This window comes from Suricata suricatta, chromosome 5 (assembly GCF_006229205.1).
Source record: "Suricata suricatta isolate VVHF042 chromosome 5, meerkat_22Aug2017_6uvM2_HiC, whole genome shotgun sequence".
Classification (NCBI taxonomy): domain Eukaryota; kingdom Metazoa; phylum Chordata; class Mammalia; order Carnivora; family Herpestidae; genus Suricata; species Suricata suricatta.
Window position 1 is genome coordinate 140,230,773 of NC_043704.1, and position 22,145 is coordinate 140,252,917.

The window sequence follows — 22,145 nt, forward strand, 5'->3', positions numbered from 1 at the left end:
AGCTACATCAGTATCTCTTGGTAGGATTGTAAAAACTTCTTTATCTTTTTCCTTCTCAAGGAACATGTGGTTTTTTCAAGTTTTATAATTACATGTTTACATATCTTTGACTCCCCATAAAGTTTGTACTCCTTAACCAATAAAACATGGTGCTCAATAAACAGCGTTGCTTCTGTTCACAAAGAAGAACTGTAAACATAAGAAAGGGTGGTGGCCACTCAAAGCAAGAAGAGGGAAGGGTCCCAGAGGGTCCCATAAGTGGTGGCAGAGGAGCTTAGGAGAGGGAGGGAGCAGCAGGCTGGGGAAAGCTGGGCCACAGAGACTTAACAGAGGAAGCCGGATTGGGAGTTGAGCCTTAAAAGGGGAGGGAAGGAGAGGCACCTGGGTGGCTCAGTCAGTTAAGCATCTGACATTTGATTTCAGCTCAGGTTATGATCTCACAGTTCCTGAGATCATGCCCCGCATCAGGCTCTGCACTGACAGCACAGAACCTTCTTGGGATTCTCTTTCTCCTTCCCTCTCTGCCCCTCCCCCACTTGTGTGCACATGTGCACACACACCCTCTCTCTCTCTCTCTCCCTCAAAATAAATGAATAAACATTTTTAAAAAATGGTCGGTAGGGGTTAGGAGGACTGGGGATTTTTATCCCACTTATTTCTAAAATCAAGAAGCAACCTCAGTGAGGCAAGTTTGAGGGTCACGTTGGGTATAGAGATTACTAAAAAGAAAATAATAATAAACTTGAAACACAAGCAGCAACCTCAGCATGCTGGTGCTGTCATCACTGCCCAGCAGCCTAAGAGCCTGGACATATGCCTACCTTGAATGCTGCCACATGTAGGAAAGACAGAATCACTATTAAACAGTTTTCCTAAGGCCATGGATGTGCGTGGTATGACTCCCAGGCAGGCCCTGGCCAAAAAAGGCAAGGAGGACTGGCCTCCAGGAGTTCTTGTTCCAAAAATATTCTTTGCTTGTGGAAACCACGTAAGTGCAGAAGGACCCATGGGCTGATTGCCTGACTGCTCCTGGGACCGCATCTCATAACATTTCTGACCTCTCTGGTGTAGAGTGAGTCACAGTGCGGTCCATCTTCCCCTTCTACACGGACTGTTCTTGTACGTGAGAGCCACATCTTAGCCACCTTAATTTCTCCTGTGGCACCTACAACCTAAAGGACTATATGAATGAATAGTGTGAGGAGCTACCACTCCTAATTTGGGTTCCCCCAGGAGCATACCCTGAAGTGGAGATTCTAGTGAAAGTAGTTTATTTGGGAAGTGACTCAGGGACAACCATAGGGGAGTGGGAAGTGAGATGGGAAGGGAAGGCAGCCAATAAGTCACGAAACAAGCTATTTCTGTGGACAACTGGAGCCTACTCTCCCAGGGAAACTCTGGGAAAAGGTGCAAAACATGTCCTGGGAATTATCCTACAAGACGGCAAGATGGCTGGGATATTTATGTGCTGACTCCTAAGAGCCGCTGGTGGAGGGCTGCTCCTGGGGGTGTAATAATTTGTAGCCCTTCAAGCCTGCCATGAACAGGATGACAGGGTGACCTTGTATGGTTCCAGGAAAGTCCCTCAGGCTCTGAGGGGAAGATGCTGGAAGGTGGAAGTCAGCCAGAGCACGCTGACATGGTAAAGTCTAAGGGCCATGAGTAAGGGCCACATTTGCTACACCTCTCTTTAGGAAAAATAGTCACAAGAGAACTAAATCTCCTCTACAAATCTGTGACAAGTGGATGCCCCCGCCCATCCCCATACCTGAAGTGATGGGCGACGTAGTACATCCCACGGCGAGCAACCTCAGTGTCAGCAACCCCCAGTGTTAAAAGTGCCTCCCATTTGCTCTAAATCTCCCCATCTAGAAATATACCATGGGCTGCTAGTAGAGCCCTTCGTAGCTACTCAGAACATTGGAAGTATGTTTCATATGTCCGCCCTTCAAATATCTGAAAACGACTGCAACAGTCCCTCGGTTAGTCCTTGGCTCCTTCTCTTTTAAACTTCTCCAATCCCTCCAGCATATTCTCACAACGTGACTTTGCACCCCTTGCCATCCCTCGCACACTTGCCTAAGCAAAATTAAAAAAAAAAAAAAGCAAATAAATGATCTACTGATGACCATGTACAAAGTTACTCTCATCTGTGGCGATCTCTTCAACCCATGTTTTAAAAATCTATGGCCGGGGCGTCTGGGTGGCTCAGTCACTTGCACGTCCGACTCTCCATCTGGGCTCAGGTCATGATCGAGCCCCGTGTTGGGCTTTGAGCTGTCATCACCAAGCCTGCTTGGGATTCTCTCTCTCCCTCTCTCTCTCTGCCTATCCCCAGCTTGCATGCTCTCTCTCTCTCAATATAAATAAGCTTAAAATTTTTTTTTTAATTCTATGGGTATATGACCCAAGTCAGGCCCATAGATCAATTAAATGAAAAAAAGCAAGGAGCATCTCTTTCCATTGTGACAGACAGTTGTTGGAAGGGTGGTGTGAGCATGAACCCACCAGGAGCCACGGTAGAAAGCCTGATAATGGAAGCATCCAAGAGAACAAATGAGAATGAGGGGAAAGGGTGAGGCCAGATGACATCACTTGAGTCCCTAGATCCAGCAGAACCTGAAGCCTATAATCTTTGGACTTTTCAGTTGTGGGATCAATAAATAAATCTCAGTGTCTCCACTCTGCTCCCCTTCATTCCCTCCCACCCTCCTTGTTAAGAAAGTTTGAGATGAGATTTATTATTTACAGTGAACAACCAAAAGAATCCTAACAAATTTGCACTCTGATACTGTACAGCCTACATTTTGGTATAGACACACACACATTACAAACAGTGTAGAGCACTTTGTAAAGCACCCTCAGACCCATTTGTTCTGACAAACCTCGGAGAGAAGACAGATTAAATTGCTAGAGTCATTTTTGTAAATAAAGAAACTGAAACAAAGAAGCTAAGGGACTTACCTAAGATCACACAGGCAGACAGCAGATGGTGGACCAGGTATAAAAACCCAGACCTGCAGGGTCATAGGTCAATGTTCTTTCTATTGAATCTTGCTGGAGTCTGGGCTCCTGACCCATCTAGGGGCTCATCAAGCTATGTGATTATCCTCGTAAGTTCATCTCTTTGGGCTTCAATGTCTCATCTCTATTGTAAGGGGGTGACAGCTTAGGCCTGGCTGGGATGGCTCTACACCAAAGATCTCTATGAAGAACATCCCATCAATCAAAGACTCAGCACATGCGCGTGCGCACACACACACACACACACACACACACACACACACACACACACTAACTCAAGCACACTCCTGTCAGATGACATTAAAGTTTCCGATGGTTCTGTTCTGAGAAGCAAACACAATAACCCAAGAGTAACAAAATAATTGTGTAGGCACCCTGTATCCCATCTGGTCTATTCCTGTTCCGGGCGTGGGGGGTGCAGTGCCATGTGTTCTAATCTTTTTGTGTTTCAGTCCTCAGACAGAATGAAATGAAGCAGGCTTCGTGTTGCTGCCTTCCCCCCGACGCTGAGGGAGTGTGTGCCCTCCCCTCCCCCACCCCCCCAGTCACTCCTATGGCTTTGCATTCAGGGGTCAGAGGTGGGGGTGTTGAGAAACCCGCCTTCTTCCGCCCCTCAGGGTGGACACAAGGTTCAAACACAGCTCCAAGACCATCCCTGTACTCTCCCAGCTGGGACTTATGGCTTCTCAAGACCACAGACGGGAAGCAGTGTGATCCCACACTGATACATTCATGAGAATTTAAAATCCACTTCGAGTTCCTATCTGTCATGGAAACCTACATGGCCGTCATTTGATTTACAGATTCTCTTCACCGTTCTTGGACTTTCCTTCTTCCTGGATACTGTTTAAGAAGATTTCTTCAAAGAAAAGGGGCCTGGTGGTTGTTTGCCTTGCTGTATTTTGCCAGACCCAACACAGTCCTTCTCAACGACTGCAACCTAGAGGCTTGTGAGAGAGTCCAGATCACTCTGCCCCACAGACTCCTCCCCATGCCGATTCCCCCCTCATAATCTTTGTTCCAGGAGCTTCTTGTGAAAGGGAGATGCTTCGTCCTGACAAGTCAGCTCATGTTCTGTACTCTGTTCCTTGGAAAATTAATATTACACTGTCATGTGATCACCCTTTAGTGGCCCAGATGTTATTTCAGAATTTGTTTTAGCCAGGGAGACTTTGAACCTTTGCTGGCAGGAGGGTGAGGTGAGCGCAGAGGAGCGTAGAGCATATTTCCAAGGTCAGAGGCCAACAAAACAACAGCAAAGCCTCCATTCTTTATTTCACTTGTAATAGAGAAAGCTAAGGGACTAAGTGACTATATAAGGTGGGATGCGGTCCTCTGTGTGAAGGAAGAGAGACACATGGTGTAACTCTCACTTTCTCAGGAGTCAGAGGTTTCTGGATTGGCCAATTATTGATGTCTGAGCTGCTTCAGAGAGGGTTTTAGGGACAGGTCTATATTTTGAAAAATACGCATCTAAAACAAAGAGTGATAAGACTCTAAGATAGATTCCTTGCTGGACAAGCTCATAAATGCCAGGCCCTGTATTTTAAGCTTTGGATTTTCTAGTTAGATGCAGGGCAATCCCTTGATATGAACATCAGATACTCCATTCCTGACCACTGGGGAGGTAAAGGCCAAGAGGATTCATGGAATAGGTTAGCGCTCAGAGCAGTGCCTCCTATTTAATTCTGCATGACCACAACACCAGCTCACTGTTACCTGATCAGGCACGCAGGCAGATTTGTTAAGTCTCCTGAAATAACTTCCTGGTCTGATCAAACTTGCTAGCCCTGTTAAGGGCCAGCTCAAAGCCCATTGTCACTTCTCTCATGAGGACATTCTCGGTGACTTCTCTCTGGCCACAGCTTGCAGTTTTATGCTACCCCACTTCCTCCTTGGCAGCCAGAATCTAATTCAAGCTCCCTACACCCCAGCCTTGTTCTTGGTCTATAATTTTTTAAGCCTATTTTTTAATTTGGAGAGAGACAGAGAATGTGCGAGTGGGAGAGGGGCCGGGGGCTGGGGGAGAATCTCAAGCAGGGTCCACACTGTCAATGCAGAGCCTGACATGAGGTTTGAACCCATGAAACCATGAGATTATGACCTGAGCTGAAACCAAGAGTCAAGTGCTTAACCGACTGAGCCACCCAGGTGCCCCTCTTGGTTTATAATTTGAAGCTGTTTGCTTCTTCCTCTCTCTTCCCCTTCTTCTTGTTTCTCATCTCTGGGGCTCTGGTCCTTGTGTCTCTTTCCCTGTATCTAGCTTCACACCTGTCCTCTGGATCTGATACCCATTTGGCTTCTCTGGAAATGACCAGAGTGCCCTTCTTTGGCTCTAGTATTGGTACTTGCCTTTTGGATCTTGCCTGCTAATGGAAGATCTGGGTATGTCCCCTGACTCATTTCAGTTCCTGGAATCTACCCCAATGCTGAGCCCTCTGATCAGCTGGTCTCTGATTCCGTCCAAAGGAAACTGGACAGCCACAGCAAGTGGGGACCTTGTTCCCTGTGACTAAACGCCTTCCTGAGGTGAGAGGTGGAACTCTGCTGAGGCGGCGCCAGGTCACAGAACAGGCAAGGCCTATCCTCATAGGAGTTAGACATTCCCAAATCTGAATTCCAGCTTGCTCTTGACTTCATTTACTTACAATACCGACTTGGGGGCAGTAATGAGCGTCTGTCTCTGAGTCTCTGTTTCTTTGGTTCTAATGAAGTGGGGATAGTAACAATACTTGGCAAGATTGATGTGAGGATTAACTGAGCGGTAGGGTGGAACTTTGAAACACTAACTAAATCTTTTTGGATCAGTACAAACTCTTCTCCCTGGTCCCAAGGTGGTGCGTGTGTGTGTGTGTGTGTGTGTGTGTGTGTGTGTATGTGTGTGTATGTGTGTGTGTGTGTATGTGTGTGTGTGTGTGTGTGTGTTGTAGTGCATGTGATAAAGAATCCTCAGGGAGCCTGAGGATCCGTGTGCCAGCACAGCCCCTGGCACAAGGCAGACAATAAATGTTACCTTAAAAAGGAAAACCAATAGAGGATTGAGAATCAACAGCTGGAGGATCAGTCCTTCAGGTCAGAAAAACAGGTTGTAGCCAACGGCAGTTGCTTATGCGTACTTTCCAGAGTTTCCAGGGCTTAAGCCTGCTGAGTTAAAGACTCAGATTTCAAGAGGGTTAGTTTCTCTGCTATATCTGAGTGGAGGGGCCTAGCCTCTGGATAGATCTAAGGACATATTGGTGAGGCCCAAATTTTCTAGATTCTCTTTGTTTCTGAACACTGGGCCATGCCATCTTTAGTGTTATCATCCTTCAAAACCCAGTTTTCCCCTGAGATTTGAGCAGAGCTCCCGACTGAAAGACCCAAGCAACCTAAAGTTTGGGTCCTGCACCCGTGGTTGGCAAACTAAGGCCTATGGGCCAAATCCAGCCCACTGACAGTATTTGTAAATGGAGCTGCATTAGAACACAGCCACACCATTCATTTGTGCATTGTCCATGGCTGCTTTCTCAATATAATGGCAGGATTGAGAAGTAGTGACAGAGCCCAAAGAGCCCACAAAGCCTGAAACACTTACTATCCGGCCCTTAGAAAATACTTGCTGACCCCTGCTCTACATCATACATGTTAAGACCCTGACATGTCCAACAATAGCCAAGACATGGAAAGAGCCTAAATGCCCATCACCTGATGAGTGGATCAAGAAGATGTGGTATATATATACAATGGAGTATTACATGGCAATGAGAGGGAATGACATATGGCCATTTGTAGCAACGTGGATGGACCTCGAAGGTGTCATGCTAAGCGAAATAAGCCAGGCAGAGGACAGATACCATATGTTTGCACTCATAGGTCTAACAGGAGAACAGGAGAAACCTAATGGAGGACCAGGGGGAGGGGAAGAGGGAAAGAGAGTCGGGGAGAGAGAGGGATGCAAAACTTGAGAGACTATTGAACACTGAAAATCGAATTGAGGGTTGAAGGGGGAGGTGGGGGAAGAGGTGGTGGTGATGGAGGAGGGCACTTGTGGGGAAGAGCACTGGGTGTTGTATGGAAACGAATTTGACAATAAACTATTAAAAAAAAAAAAGACCCTGACATGTCAACATACAATGATGTATTCTCTTTTATGTTTCCCACTCTAAATTGCTACAAGAAGTGTAATCTTGTATGTAAGTATAATCCCCCACTCATCCATTTCTTTTTTTTTTAAGTTTATTTATTTGTTTTGAGAGAACGAGAGTATGAGTGGGGGAGGGGCAGAGAGAAAGAGAGAGCAAGAATCCCAAGCAGGCTCCACACCATCAGCACAGAGCTTAGCGTGGGGCTCAAACTCACGAATGGTGAGATCAAGAGCCAGATGCTTAACTGACTTAGCTTTCCAGGCCCCCTTCCCGTAGAATCTTCTTAATAAGCCTCCCAGTCAGGCACCAACTGCTTCTGCGCCTGAAACCCCTTCTGTTTCCTCCACTTCCTTACCTTTCTAGTTTAGGCAAGTCAACCCATCTTTCTGCCTTTCCCTGAGTAGATCTCTCTCTACCCAGCTGACTTCTCCAGGATTATCTCAAGCTCCTTATCTCTCACTAGGTCTCTCCTAATATTCCAGTCAGAAGGCATCTCTACCTTTTTTAAACTCTGTTAATGGACTTTATCTGGTTCCTGAGTGGCCTAGAGATTGCTTCATTCTTTAGATATTGAGTTTCCCCAAACAAGTAGTTAGAGCCTGGAGGGCAGCACTGTATCTTGTTTTCTACTGTCCCTTCCTCCCTTCACAAGCTATTGCCTCTTTAACAGAGGCTGCTCTGGGGGTAGATAGGTCCTGGCTATTTGCTGTTTGTTTCTGAACACTGGGCCATGCCATCTTTGCCATACAAATTTGAACTTATCTGCTTATGTAAAATAGTGCCCAGGAGAGAATCGGTTTGCATGTTGTTGCTTTGCATGAGGGGAGAATCATTCCAAGAGGAAGTTTGGCACACAAAGGGGGAGAGGGCGGTGTGGTGTTTGCTACCAGAGCTGGGCCCAGGGATTCGTGTGGGCTCTGGAGAGAGAAGGAGCTACTGCATACTGCTCTGGGGCCGGGCGATGGGATGGCATAGGGTTAAGGAGTCTTCTCCTTATTTCTTTATAAATTCAGTCTGGTTGTTACAAGGAAGGACCAAGGAAGGACTAAAGAAATACAGGGTGTGTGTGTGTGTGTGTGTGTGTGTGTGTGTGTGTGTGTTTGGAAGGTGTTCAGCTTTAAGAGAACTGGTAGACAGCATCCTAGCCTAGGGTTTAGATTTTCACCAAAGCCTTCTCTAAAAATATAGATTATTATTATTATTATTATTATTATTATTATTATTATTCAGATACAATGAGGCCAACAGCTCAGGAGACAACTGCCATTGGAAAGGTGCTTTGTTATTTACTGTTCCTGAAAGGGGGGGCACCGGGGAAGCACTAGGGTCAGTTAGGAGTCAGAGGGAGAGGTGGGAAAGGAGAGAAAGGGCCTTTATCGGGCCTTTATCATTGGTTTCCATGGGAAGGGGGGCGGGGTCAGTGGATTCAGGAGGATCTGGTTTGAATGGTTTCAGCTAGCGCTGGGGCACAGGGCTGCCTCTGGTTGCCTGGTCCTGGCCGTGGGGTGACTGGGGGTGTAGGCGATTGTGACCCCGAGTGAGAGAGCCCAATAAAGGAAGTATGGGTTCTGAATTGGTTGGTTGCCTTTGCATGCTTATACGTTTGCAAAAGGCATGCTTACCGATGAGTCCTTTACTGCCGTTAGGACGTGGCAGGCCCTGGGAGGGACAGTCCTTCCATGATCAGCAAGATCCCGAGACGTCAAAGCAGCCGAAAAGCAAGGTTAATACAAGTCTCAACAATCCTGGTTCTGGTTAAGGACTGTGTTTGTTTGCTGTAACAAAATATCACAGACTGGGTAGCTTAAACAACAGAAATCTATTTTCCCACAGTTCTGAGGGTTGGAAGTCCCGGATCAAGGTGTTGGCGGGGTTGATTTTATTCTGAAGACCCCTCCGTGGCTTGCACACGGCTGCCTTTGCACCGTGCCCTCACGTGGCCTCTTCTCTCTATGTCCCTGGTGTCTTCTCATGTGTCCCACGTTCCTCTTCGAAGGACACCATCAGTCAGATTGGAATAGGGATGACCTTAATGACCTCCTGTTAAATTAATCACCTCTTGAAATACCCTATCTCCAAATATTCACCTTCTGAGGTACCATGGCTCAGGCCTCTGACGTACAAATTTTGGAGGCTTCGACAATTCTGCCCATAAGAAGAGCATCGCTCAAGTAGCCTGTGGACTGTTGGAGCCGAAGGACATCGGAGAGCTGTCAGTGAGGAGACCCCCGAGGACCACCCGAGACTGAGGGCATAGACTTGGGAGAAGGAGGCACAGGTGAGGACGATGAGCCAAGGAAATCTGAGAAGCAAGTAAATATTATTTAGCTCTATGAGCTTTGGGAGTCTGAAGGAATTTGGAGGACAGACACAGTTGCTCCTGTGAAAGAGGATCAGTATATCCATATTGAAACAAAATCCCATCGACACCGAAAACCAGTGTCCACAACCCCAGCGGGTCAATTCCTCTTTAAAGAACACAGCAATCATGGGCGCCTGGGTGGTTCCATTGGTTAACCGTCGGACTTCAGCTCAGGTCATGATCTCACGGTTCACGGGTTCGAGCCCCGCGTCGGGCTCTGTGCTGACAGCTCAGAGCATGGAGCCTGCTTCAGATTCTGTGTCTCCCTCTCTCCCTGCCCCTCCCCCCCCCTCTCTCTCTCTCTCTCTCTCTCTCTCTCAAAAGCAAATAAACGTTAAAAAAAGAAAAAAAAAGAGCACAGCAATCATATTTACTTGTCAGAACAGTTAACGGCCTGGCAATACAAAATCTGCGTCTGCTTTTTGACAACATGATTTCCCTCAGATCTTGCAGGGAAAAGTATTCCTTCTTCTATTCCCTTCTTGGGAGAGTCTGGTACAAGCTACCTTACCCCTTTCTCCAGCTTTCTTGTGCACGTGCACGCACGCAGGCATGCACACACACACACACACACACACACACACACACACACACACACCTCTTCTCCTCACACCCTCCAAACCCACTCTTCCAGCCAGCCAGATTTCTTTGCTCACTAACCGTCATGCAGAGCTCTGCAGACAACTTTTGTTACCTCTGCTCTCTGCTTGAGATGCTGGCTGGCAGAAGCCAGGCTAGTTGCCTCTTTATTCTTTTGCATGCCTGCTCCTTCTCACAGGAGGCATCAAACCTTTATTCCTAGTAGACTCTCCTTACCGTAAATAAATAAATAAATAAATAAATAAATAAATAAGTGTGGATCAGGAACTCTGGCCCCAGCTTTTAAGGAGGCGGGGCCCCAGATTTGGTGATTACCACAGTGTTTTCGGCAGTATCAAAATGAACCAACCCGCAGGCCTGGTGGAGGCGGATTTAGATGACACATTCTCAAAAGCTCTGTATCAACCAACGTTGTTGGTCATGGGCCAGCCAAGAGAGGATTCCCTCAGAGTAAGGATTTTCAGAAAGTGTTTCACGAAGCGGACCAGATGCGGGTCGAAGGTGGCAAGATGGGGGAAAAACCTTGGGGAATAGGTAGGAACTGAGGGGCTTCAGAAACTATCACAGGAATAGGTTGGCTAGGGTGCTCTCTCTCTGGCTGAAGGCCACCCCAACAGCCGGACACAGCTACAAGAATGGCCACCCATGGATGTTGTTGTGTGCGGGTGAGCACCCGCAGTTCCTATGCTTTTGAGTTATACTCTGCAGATCCAAAGTGCCAAGAGGATCATCTGATCATTCACGAAAATCTAGTCCCTTTGCAGGAATCCTCACTGCTGGTGGAAAGAGAAATGGAGGATTCCCCCGCTACTTCTAGTTTTAGGAAAATGAGGGGAACCGTGCCCTGTAATGATAAGCATATTGGTGGATGTCTCCAAAATAAGAAGAGAGATTGAACGTTGAAATACAAACTTTTGATCAATGTGCGCCACATCTGTGATTGCACCTATGGACATTAGAAAGCTCTGTCAATTAAAAGAACACTGAATCTAGAATTTTGTCTGTGCACCAGCCTCCTGCTTAATGAGGCAAAAATTGCTACACATCCACTGAAAGTCTGTGTTCTTGTTTCCATGACTAGGATTCTTAAAGGGAAGTGACTTCCGATCTAGGGACTGTATTTCCAAACTTTGTTTACAATAAGGTAGAATCAAGTGACCCAGTTACAGTGAGTAGACTGCGTTAAGTTATACATGCCACTTCTAGCCTCAGTTTATAAAAATTCTCCATGAGTGATTCTCCATGCTCTTTCCCTCTCTGGCTGTGTAGAATGAAGATGGCATCCATTGGAAGTTTTTGTGTTAAAGATGACAAAGCCTCTGGGGTGCCTGGGTGGCTCATTCAGTTAAGCATCTGACTTCAGCTCAGGTCATGATCACACTGTTCCCGAGTTCGAGCCCCATGTCGGGCTCTGTGCTGACAGCTGAGAGCCCGGAGCCTGCTTTGGACTCTGTGTCTCCCTCTCTCTCTGACCCTTCCCTGTTCTCTCTCTCTCTCTCTCTTTCTCTCTCTCTCTCCCCTCCTCAAAAATTAATAAACATTAAAAAAATTTTTTTAAAGATGACAGAGCTTCTGACAACTTGGCCCCTAAATGGCTTCAAGAAGGAAGGTCCCCTCGCTAACCTGTTCATCTGTCCAATTATTTTACATAAAGAAGAAATAATTTTTGTTTGGGCTTGGGTCATTACATCTTGTTAGGTACTAACACATATAACTTTTTTTTTTTTATTCTACGTGAGACATCGAATGAACACAGGCTTTAGAATGAGACAGACCTGAGGTCAAATCCATGCTCCACTAACTAATTTCCTGGGAGCCCATTCTTAGACCCTGTTTTATAAAATGAGATTAATTGTATCTATCACAAAGGGTAGACCTAAGGATTAAGTAAAATGTTGAATGAAACATTGCTCACATGATGATCTGTACACAGTAGGTGCTTAGCACGTGGTAGACTGAGCAGAGAATGGTGCATATGGTAGGAAGAGGTGTATACACTGGAAATTGGTAGACTAGCCTCACTCCAGGCCTGCTGCTCTCCGTGTAACCTTGGGGATATCCTTTCACCTCCCTGAACCTTTCTTGGCTTATCTATAAAGCAATGGTGTTGAATGACACCTGAGGTTTTCACTCTGCCCCCTGTGGAAGCCCTTGGCTTTGCAAAATTCTTCCGGGACCTTTCTGGAAAGAGTTGAATAGAGCCAAGCAGACTCTGGTCCCCGCCTCCTTTCCAAACAGAGAAGCTCTGATTTCGTTGTTTTGACCTACTGGATTTCCAGAGGAGAGTTTATTTGAAGAAAAATATCACTGCCCTTGTGAAATAATTAAATATATGTGTACTCCACGGTCTCCAAATTCCTTCCCTACTCCCATACTCTAGGATCCTGGGAGGGTCTGAGCAATGATGGCTTAGCTCACCAACCCATCTTGGGAGAGGCTTTATCCTTCCTCCCTGGATTCAACCAGTTTGCAAGAAACCAAGGGCCACCTGGCATTTCTAAGACTGCCCAGGCATAAAAGCACTCAGGTGGGGCAGAATCATGACTATGAATAAGAACTAAAGATGCAACTGACAGGTGCAGTCCCTGGCACTGAGACATAAGAGGAGGGCGGTGCACACTGTTGGGTTGGAAAATGCTGAAGCCAAGTACACAAGTGGGCACGCCCTTTCTGACCAGTAAGCTGAGGATAAGAAAAAAGACAGGCTAACAACTCACAGAACTCCACCAAGGAGAAAGTAGCTGGCTCTGGGTCAGAGCCTCCGCATTCCAATATGGCTTCCTTTTCCAACACCATAACTAGTGTGGCCTATACCATACGTACACCACAGAAAAGAAGGTTAGCCAAAAGCTACATATTTGTCTAGTATTATGACTTCTCAGCCACTAAGTCTACAAGTATTTATTATGTTCAGTGTGTTGGATGCACTTTTAACTGCTGGAGGTAAAGACAATCCCTCTATTCTATGTTCTAGGATGGGGAGACAACATAAATTAATAATCAAATAATTATATACATCAGGTGGCAATAACTGTTAAATAAAGGAGGATGTCATTTTAGTTAAGATCTTTTGTTTCTTTTAATGTTTAGTTTTGAGAGAGAGAGGGAGAGAGAGAGAGAGAGAGAGAGTGCATGGGAGTGAGCTTGCGAGCGGGGGAGGGGTAGAGCGAGGGACAGAGAAAACTCCAAGCAGGCTCCACGCCACCAGCACAGAGCCCTCCCTGGGTCTTGATCTCATGAAGAACAAGATCATGACCCCAGCTGAGATGAAGAGTCCAATGCTTAACTGGCTGCGCCTCGCAGGTACCCCTGGGGAGCTTCTTTTGATGGGAGGTTGACATTGGGCAGAGACCATGAAGAGAGTAGCCTCTGTGGGGACAAGTGGCTCAGGCAGGGGGCCCCGTAGCTGTAGAGGCCATAAAGGCCGGGAGAGCAGAGCACTGCCTGGGCTGGACAAGGAGAGTGGCAGGAGCAGTGTCATGAGGTGGAAAGCAGCAGGGGTTACGTCACTTCAAGCCCCGTGGTCCACTGGAATGGATTTGGAATTTACTCTGAAGCCATTTAAAGATTGTGAGCCAAGGAGTGACTTCATTCTTAAAAGGGTCACCCTGGGCAATGAGTCAGCGGCATCGAGGCAAAGGGACAATGAGAGTGAGCAGTGGGGAGTGAAAGAGTAACAAGCAGGAGATGGGGGTGATGGAAATATGGCAGCAGTAGCAGAGGGGTGCTTGGCAGCGGTATTCTGGGTACGTGCAGAAGGTGGAACACTGATCTCAACCTAATGGCTGGGACGGGGCCACCACCTTTGTTCTCACCAGGCATGCTTCTGCAAACCCAGGCCCTTCCTCCACTCAAGAGAGAACCTTTCCTCTTGGGCAACGAAAGGGAGGAGGAAAAGTAGAGCAAAGAGGCAGAACACAGGATTAGATAGGAGTAAGAGCACAAAAAGTAGGTATGAAGACAACAGAGGAACAAAAATAGAAGAGGCATGAAAGCCAACGATAGAGAAAAAAGCAAGAAGGAGAGAGATAGGGATGTGCTCCATCCTTCTAGCTTTTTCTTATGTTTTCTTCTCTGCTCCTAGCAGAAGAGTAAAAGAAAGGTTAAATGCCTCTGCAGGCAAAGCCCTCTTGGAAAATACTGGTAACTATTTTGTTCTTGGTGGACGTGTGCCCAATGCTAGGCTGAAGGAGCAGAAATCATCTTTCTGTCGAGACATGAAAACCAGTGCTGGAAGGCGAGCTCCATGCTCCGAGATCTTAATTCAACCCATCATCACTTTTGATAAAGCTCATGTCCCATGTACAGTAAGAGGTGCTGGCCCAGAACACCATTTTCCCTGCCGTCTTCCAGGAAAGAAAAATCTCATTTCTAAAGAGAGAGAAATTCCCCATCTCCCCTAGGTCTCCTCCAAAACCGTAGAGCTGGTTTTATGAAGTGTTTCATGAAGTCACAGGACCCTTGGGGGTAACCAGAAACCATTGTTTTCACAAAGGGGAAGAAAAGCAACCGGATGTCACACTGCGCTGGAGAATATAATCATATCCCCCTCGCCAGCGTGGGTGAGAACATTCTCTGACCATTGTAGCTTTTTGATCCTGTCAGTGAAGGAAATGTTGGTCATAAATCCTGATGAAAGATTACAGGAGCCATTTCCACCTCAGAGCATTGCAATGTGTTTAGTGTTTAACATAATCTTAAAATGCAATAACCACCTTCCTCTAATTGAATCTTCAGTCCTCAGCTGTCAGCACAGATGCACTAAGTTGGTAAATGGCAAAAGGAAAAAATAAAGAAGTGGTTGTGCAGAGACCAAAGGTACTTTCATTTCCCTCGAAGCCACGCTTAATCAACAGTTGCACAGAGGCGCACAGCAGCCTGTTTGTATGAAATTTTGCCGGAAGGAATTAAACTGAAAAAAAAAGTCTTTTCCCTTTAGAAATTGCAAAATTCCAACCGGAACATCTTATGTAATAGATCCATTTCTCTACTGTGAGCATGCGATCTATTTATGCAACTTCCTTCAATTAATGAAAACCCAGGGGCGCCTGGGTGGCTTAGTCAGTTAAGTGTCTGACTTTGGCTCAGGTCATGAGCTTCTGGTTCATGGGTTCAAGCCCCGCATAGGACCCTGTGCTGACATCTCAGAGCAGCCTGGATCCTGCTTCAAATTCTGTGTCTTCATCTCTCTGCCTCTGTCCTGCTCACACTCTGTGTGTGTCTCTCTCTCTTTCAAAAATAAATAAAAATTTAAAGAAAGATAATAAGGACCAGGCAAATCCAACATTGTCCACTTCAACTGCTCTCAAATATTTTCTGCACTCTCTCCCTTTTTATTCCTTATTCTCTCCATACCCTTCCCTTGTCTTGTCCTACCAAACCTCAAACTCCCAAAGGCATTTTGAGGTTGATCTTCATAGGGATGGTTGCAGCAGCCTGTGTGGCTCCAGGCCTGCTCTCACCTTCCACCAAAAGTCGGTCAACAAGAGTTATTTTCTAGCCTGAAATTTTGAATTAAATTTTCTTGTCTTCACCTCCTCAAAAGGACAGGATGCTAATGGCTCATGATCTACTAGGAAAAGCTTTTATCTGGGCTGAGAAGTGGGCTTCTGAAGAAAGACCATTGGCCTCTGTCAAGGTGTTCTCTCTCTCTCTCTCTCTCTTTCTCTGTCACAAACACACACACACACACACACACACACACACACACACACACACACACAGTTTACTGGGAGGAAGGCTTTGAGTTTTATCAGTAACTTTGACTCTGGAAACTAAGCAACTATCATTTCAGTAAGGATCTCCTTAGGAGTTCAAGGTCAATAGGCAGGTGGCTGCGTCTTAAAATGAAGTGTTCCCGTAGCTTCTCATTTTATCTTCTCTTGAAGCAGAATCCAGCTGAGTACGTTAGAGGTAAGGGTAGAGCCCAGTAAACATGGACTTTGAATCATCACTTTCTAGATAGCCCACTCTCTCGTATCTCAGAAATCAACCAGTGACAGGTAAACAATGTAAGGAAGCCATGGGAAGGAAGCCCATAAATCACTGACCAATTATCTCAGAAGAAAGGACTTCTGGGAGGCATGTCAGCATTGGAAGAATAGAGCCATTTAATTACACTGCAAATTAAATTGCATTTGATTACATTAATTCATATGAGTAATACTAGACTCCCATAGGTTTCGTAATCATTTTTAAGATTTGTTACTTTTTTAATTAATTTATTTTTTAAACACTTACTTTTGAGAGAGAAAGAGAGCAAGCAGAGGAGAGGTAGAGAGAGAGAGAGAGGGAGACATAGAATCCAAAGCAGGCTCCAGGCTCTGAGTTGTCAGCATAGAGCCCAATGCGGGGCTCGAACTCATGAACTTTGAGATCATGACCTGAGCCAAAGTCAGACCCTTAACCAATTGAGCCACCGGGTGCCCAAAGATTTGTTATTTTTAAGTAATCTCTACACCCAGCATGAAGCTCGAACTTACAACCCTAAGACCAAGTGTGTGGGCTCCACTGACTAAACCAGCTAGGTGCCCCAGTTTTGTAATTTTTAAAAATCATTCCCTTCCTCATCCTCATCCCTAACCACCTGAACTACTTCTTCTTAACCGAAGCAATCCTCAGGGACCAGGACATGTAAGAAATCCCCAGAGAAGTGGAAATCTCAAATGATAAAAAAAATGGCATTATTGAAAATTAATATTCCACTTGACAGGACACTTGTGTGAGATTATTTTGAAAATACTATCATTTAACGGTGGTTCCTTCACAATGTGAAAATAACACAAGCTTGCTTCAAAGTGAGGAAATATCTCTCCATTGAAAAAAGCTAGCTTACTTTTGGGAGCAACCAGCGAACATTATTATGGTCCTTTTGTGCTGAAAATGAAGGGTTTCCAGTTTTCTTTAGCAGTATTCTTTATTTTTTTAGTAAGATGTCAAATATGTATTGATCATGTGATCAATTGAAATGTATTAGACAAAAGCTAATATGTTTGATAATGCAAAAATATATTTATAAATACATTTTTATTAGTGTATAAAATATAATATGCTATGTATTTTACTATGTATCATTCTATGTGTAATATGTACTATATATGCATATGTACTAAATAAATATATAGAGATTGGCACAACCTAATGAAAAGCCTAGAATAGTTATGCCTTTTGAACCACAAAGATATTAGGAGAGAATATAAATGTTTCTACCAATTCAAGTATTGGTATTTCCAGTATTTCCAGAAACTGCTCACTGAGTCACCCAACTCTCTCTCTTACCTGTTTTCATTTTCACTTTCTTGTCACTAGACACTTGCTTTCTCAGCTTCCCTTGCTGTTGGGGAGACAACTGGTCAAGGCCTTCCCAGAAAGGCATAATGACAAACTTTCTGGGGAGATCATAGCAAAGTTTTGTTTTTTCAGCAAAAGGCTAGATGGTGTTAGCATGATGCCTTCTCTTTTTCTTCTTCCTTGAATGTGGGTGTGATGCCTTGAAATGCAGGCGCCACCTTGCCCCTGTAGAATGATGAAAGTGAATAGGAAGGCAGGGAACTAAAGATCACAGAGCATAAAGCAAGGAAGAGAGATCCTACATCCTAGGTTTTATTCAGCTCTCCCTCCCACTATTTCCTTTCAGAATGCACCCAACAGCATTCTTAACTGACATGAAGTCTATGAGACCTAGACAGACACTGAAATATAACAAAAACTCAAGCGCTCCAAGGTGAATGCAAGTAATGGCAAGATGGACAGTGAGAGATAAGAGGTCGGGGAACATAGTCAAGCATTGTCTAACCCAAAAGAGCCTGAAGGGATCTCAAAGCACTTTGATTTGATGTTCTTTTAACAGTTCAAATAAGATTGGAAAAAAGAAATACTGCACCTTGCCAATGGGAACCATCTGAGAAATTAGTCAGGTAATTTATTTATTTAAAAAATGTTTAATGCTTATTTATTTTGGAGAGAGAGACAGAGTGCAAGCAGGGGAGGGGTGGAGAGAGAGGAAGACACAGAATCCCAACCAGGCTCCAGGCTCTGAGCTCTCAGCACAAAGCCCAACATGGGGCTCGAACCCCTGGACAAGACCTGTGAGGTCACAACCTGAGCTGATGTCAGATATTTAACTGACTGAGCCATCCAGGCGCCCCTAAATTAGCCAAGTAGTATGAAAGCAGGCCCCAAAACAAGCTTGATCAATTCACTATTTGGAAAGTTGCTTAGAGGAGAATGGGGGAAACAGGAATAGAGGGAGAGAAGAAAGGATGGTCTTTGTCACATCACAGGCCCCGAGAGGGGGGATGCCTGGTACTGGGTAGACGTTGGTGCTTCACCTGTATCCACTTTTTGTGCATACCACCTTTTTTCCTGCACACAGACTCCCAGAGTGCTGTCACTCATGATGGTCAGACCCTGGGTCTCTCTGTCAGAGGACTGTCCTTAGTTCCAGACCTCCCTTTGCCTGTGTGCACAGACAGCCATGAGAGCCTGGGAACTTGTGCTCTGTGGACACAGCCTTTAACCACTGATAGGCACAGGAGTATAAGTACTTCAGCTCCCTCCTCTCTCCTTGAGACAACCACCTGTTCCAGAGTGGGAGAAGCTTTGACGCCGTCCTTGGTGAGAGTGTGCTTGATACTGCCCTGCTGACCAGCTTCCTTCTGTTCCCCAGCAAACCTCCCCACTGCCTCCTTCCTGTTTCATCCCTGGAATTCTTTCTAAGAAAGCACTTTGCCATAAATCTTGGTCCCTGGATCTGCTCGTAGTGACCCCTACCCAAAACCTCTTTCCTATGCATTATAAATAAAATTGCTCACCTGAGGCCAGGGGAGCATAAAAGCAAAAGAAGTTAGGCCGACAGTGAGTCAACAAAGACAATGGGACGAGTTTTGCCAAAGGTCAGAAACAGGAGTCATAGTTCTCTGGGTGACTGTGGCTAGAGTGGGGCAGCGGGATTCTCCACAAAAGTACAAAACAAATTTGATGTCCTTGCTAAACATGAAGCCACTTGTAGCACTTGAACACCTAAATCTCCCATTGCTTACAGTTGGCAAGGGATGGGGGGCAGCAAAGAAGGGCTGCCACGCGGCACACCTGGAAAGTTCCTGAGCCTGGCCCTGGCCCTCTTCCTTTCAAGGAGAGACAGAGAGGAGATGCAGAGCTCTCTCTATTTGTTTATGAATTTTCCCACCCTCGGTGGGTGACTAGTTGCAAGGTTGAATTAAACAGCGCTGTGTTATCCTTCCTAAGGAACTAGTCTCTAGTGACTTCAGCTCCAGCCTCACACAAGAAAACCAACCAGACCATGTCTCAGACTACCTGGCGATTCACGCATCTTCATGCCTGACCCTGTGGGCTGCCTTTTGGGTAATTGTAGCTAGAAGATACCAGGTCATTTATCATGGAGCCAACTGGGTTACATCAAACAACTAAAGGATCAGTTTCTGAAATTCTGGGAAGACTGGATTTCATGTAAAGATTAAAACTTTTTCTTCTTCGTTTTTAATTAGATAAAGAATCTGAGAACCAACACGCCAAGGGAAAGAGGAAACTATTTTATACAATGTGAATATCAGTGCGTCTAACAGGTTCATTTCTAATTCACTACTCTAGAAAGAAAATATTATGCTTTCTTGGCAAAAATGAACAATTTCTAGAAAATTTTAACCCCAGAGTGAGGAATAACACCTTTAGTAACTCATAATGCTAATTGACCATGTGGGTATCACCAGCATTCAACAGACATTCCCAAATTCATAATAAATTGAATTTACTAAATTATTAAAATAAGAAACCATATTTAGCATTAAAAAAAAAAGACAACGGGAGCTTGGGTGACTTAGTCGGCTGAGTGTCCAACTTTGGCTCAGGTCATGATCTCACAGTCTGTGGGTTCGAGCCTCACATCGGACTCTGTGCTGACAGCTCAGAGCCCAGAGCCTGCTTCAGATTCTGTGTCTCCTTCTCTCTCTGTTCCTCTGCTGCTCGCGTGCTTTCTCTCTCTCTCTCAAGATAAACAAACATTAAAAATTAAAAAAAAAAAGATGTATAGAATGAGTCAACAGAAAATAGGTGAACTTGGACCTTTCTGTAAGGTTTTATCAACTGTACTTTTAGCCCAATGATGACAGTTTGTAGTTAGTCCACAAGATAAATTAATTTTAAGATGAATTATACTAAGGAGATAAGACTAGGTTGAGTTAGGTCAAAAGTTGACTTTTTTTTTTTTTTATTGATGTGTAAAATGCCTAGATCTTACATTCACAGTTTGGTAAGTTTTGACAAATGTATATACCCATGTAACTATCACCAAGATAATCATTGAAGAAGATTTTTGTGCCACAGAAGCCTCCCCTGTCCCTTTCAGTCCATCTCCAGCCTCCCAGACTAACCACTCTTGATTCCTACCGCCTATTTTCAGTCTTCATGTAAGTTAATCAACCAATAGGTGCACTTTTGTGCCTGTCTTCTTTTACTCAGCATCATGTGATTGTGATCCACCCACATCGCTGTATGTAATGCTAATTTAGTCATTTTTCTTGCTCAGTAGTACTATCCAGTTGTGCAAATTCGCTACAATGTATTTTACCTGTGTTTGCTGATGGACATTTGGGTTGTTTCCAGTATTTGGTTATTATGAATAAGGTTGCCATGGACATGCTCATACAGGTGGGCATGCTCAAACGTGTGGGCACGTTTTCAATTCTCTTGGGTAATGTCTAGAAGTAGAACTTTTCATTGTAGGAAAGGATTGACCTTAACTTTGTGAGAAACTTCTACAGTTTTCCCAAGTGGTTGTACTATCTTCTGCTCCTCCCAGCAACATAGAAAGGCTCCAGTTGCTCCACACCCTTGACAAGGTAATGACGGTCTTTCTGATTTTAGCTATAGAGTGGATATTATAGATAGACATCATTTTGAAATAACAAAACAGACTCAGATCTGTTACCATCCATCCCAATTTGCAGCGAATTCTTACCACCTTTGTCATTTATTCCAATATTACATCCTTTTGCCCACAAACTCTAAGACACACAGCTGTTTAGAGCATTAATTAGCTGTGCATAGTGCCCTAGATAAGTCAGCGCTTCTGTTTCTCCAAGCACTTTAATTGCATTTCCCAGCATGGGTAGGCTGGTCCATTCTATAGGGAGGACCCACGACTGCAAGGGGAGCTTGGTGGCCTTGCACGTGGCTCAGAGCCACGTTGACAGTGGTCCCCCGCTGGCATCTGCATCCTCCCAGGTGGCAGCTTCAGCTGGGTCATGTCTTCCACCTCTGGTTCTGCATCCTTCAGGGATAGGCCTGTGGCACTGGCTGTGTCTCTCTCCACATGCCCCCCCCACCCCAAACCCAGCATTCCGCTCACACACTGGCCTCCACCACGGGTCCCCAGCACGAGAGATTCACCTCCTTGTCCAGGTCCCACTGCAGGTCCTCCAGGAAGGAAGCACTGCCAAAGGCGTTGTGCTCTGGCACCGGGCACAGACCACTGGCACAGCGGCGAGTGACCACCACGGAGGACATGATGCAATCTCAAGGGACTGGTTCTTGGTTCAGGTGATAATCAATGCATGGCATTTCCCCACTGTAGGAAATGATTCAGTAATGGGCATCAGACCACATTATGGACAAGCATGCATGAGAAGGCGATTGTCTGGGAGCTTTTGGGAGATATTTTGTCTTGCTCTCATGAAAGAGCTCCTAGAAACCACTTATCTCGTTCTGAATACGAAAGAGATAAGTCCTGAAGGACGAGTGGCAGCCATAAAATGGACACACCAGGGCTTCATGGGAATAAACTGAGACCCTGATGGCACTGCTAAGCCAAAGAAAAAACAGCTTGAAGCCTCATTTACCACTGGACCCTGTTCAAGTGAGTCTTGACATTACCTGCATTGTTCGAGACACTTTGATCTCAAATCTAATAATGCCTGTGATCTAATGTAGGAACCAGTATGGAAGCCAAGGTCACATTCGATCCCTAGAGCTGGTCCTGGGCCAGTCCATAAAGCCACTTAAGTTTGCCTCTAGGATAA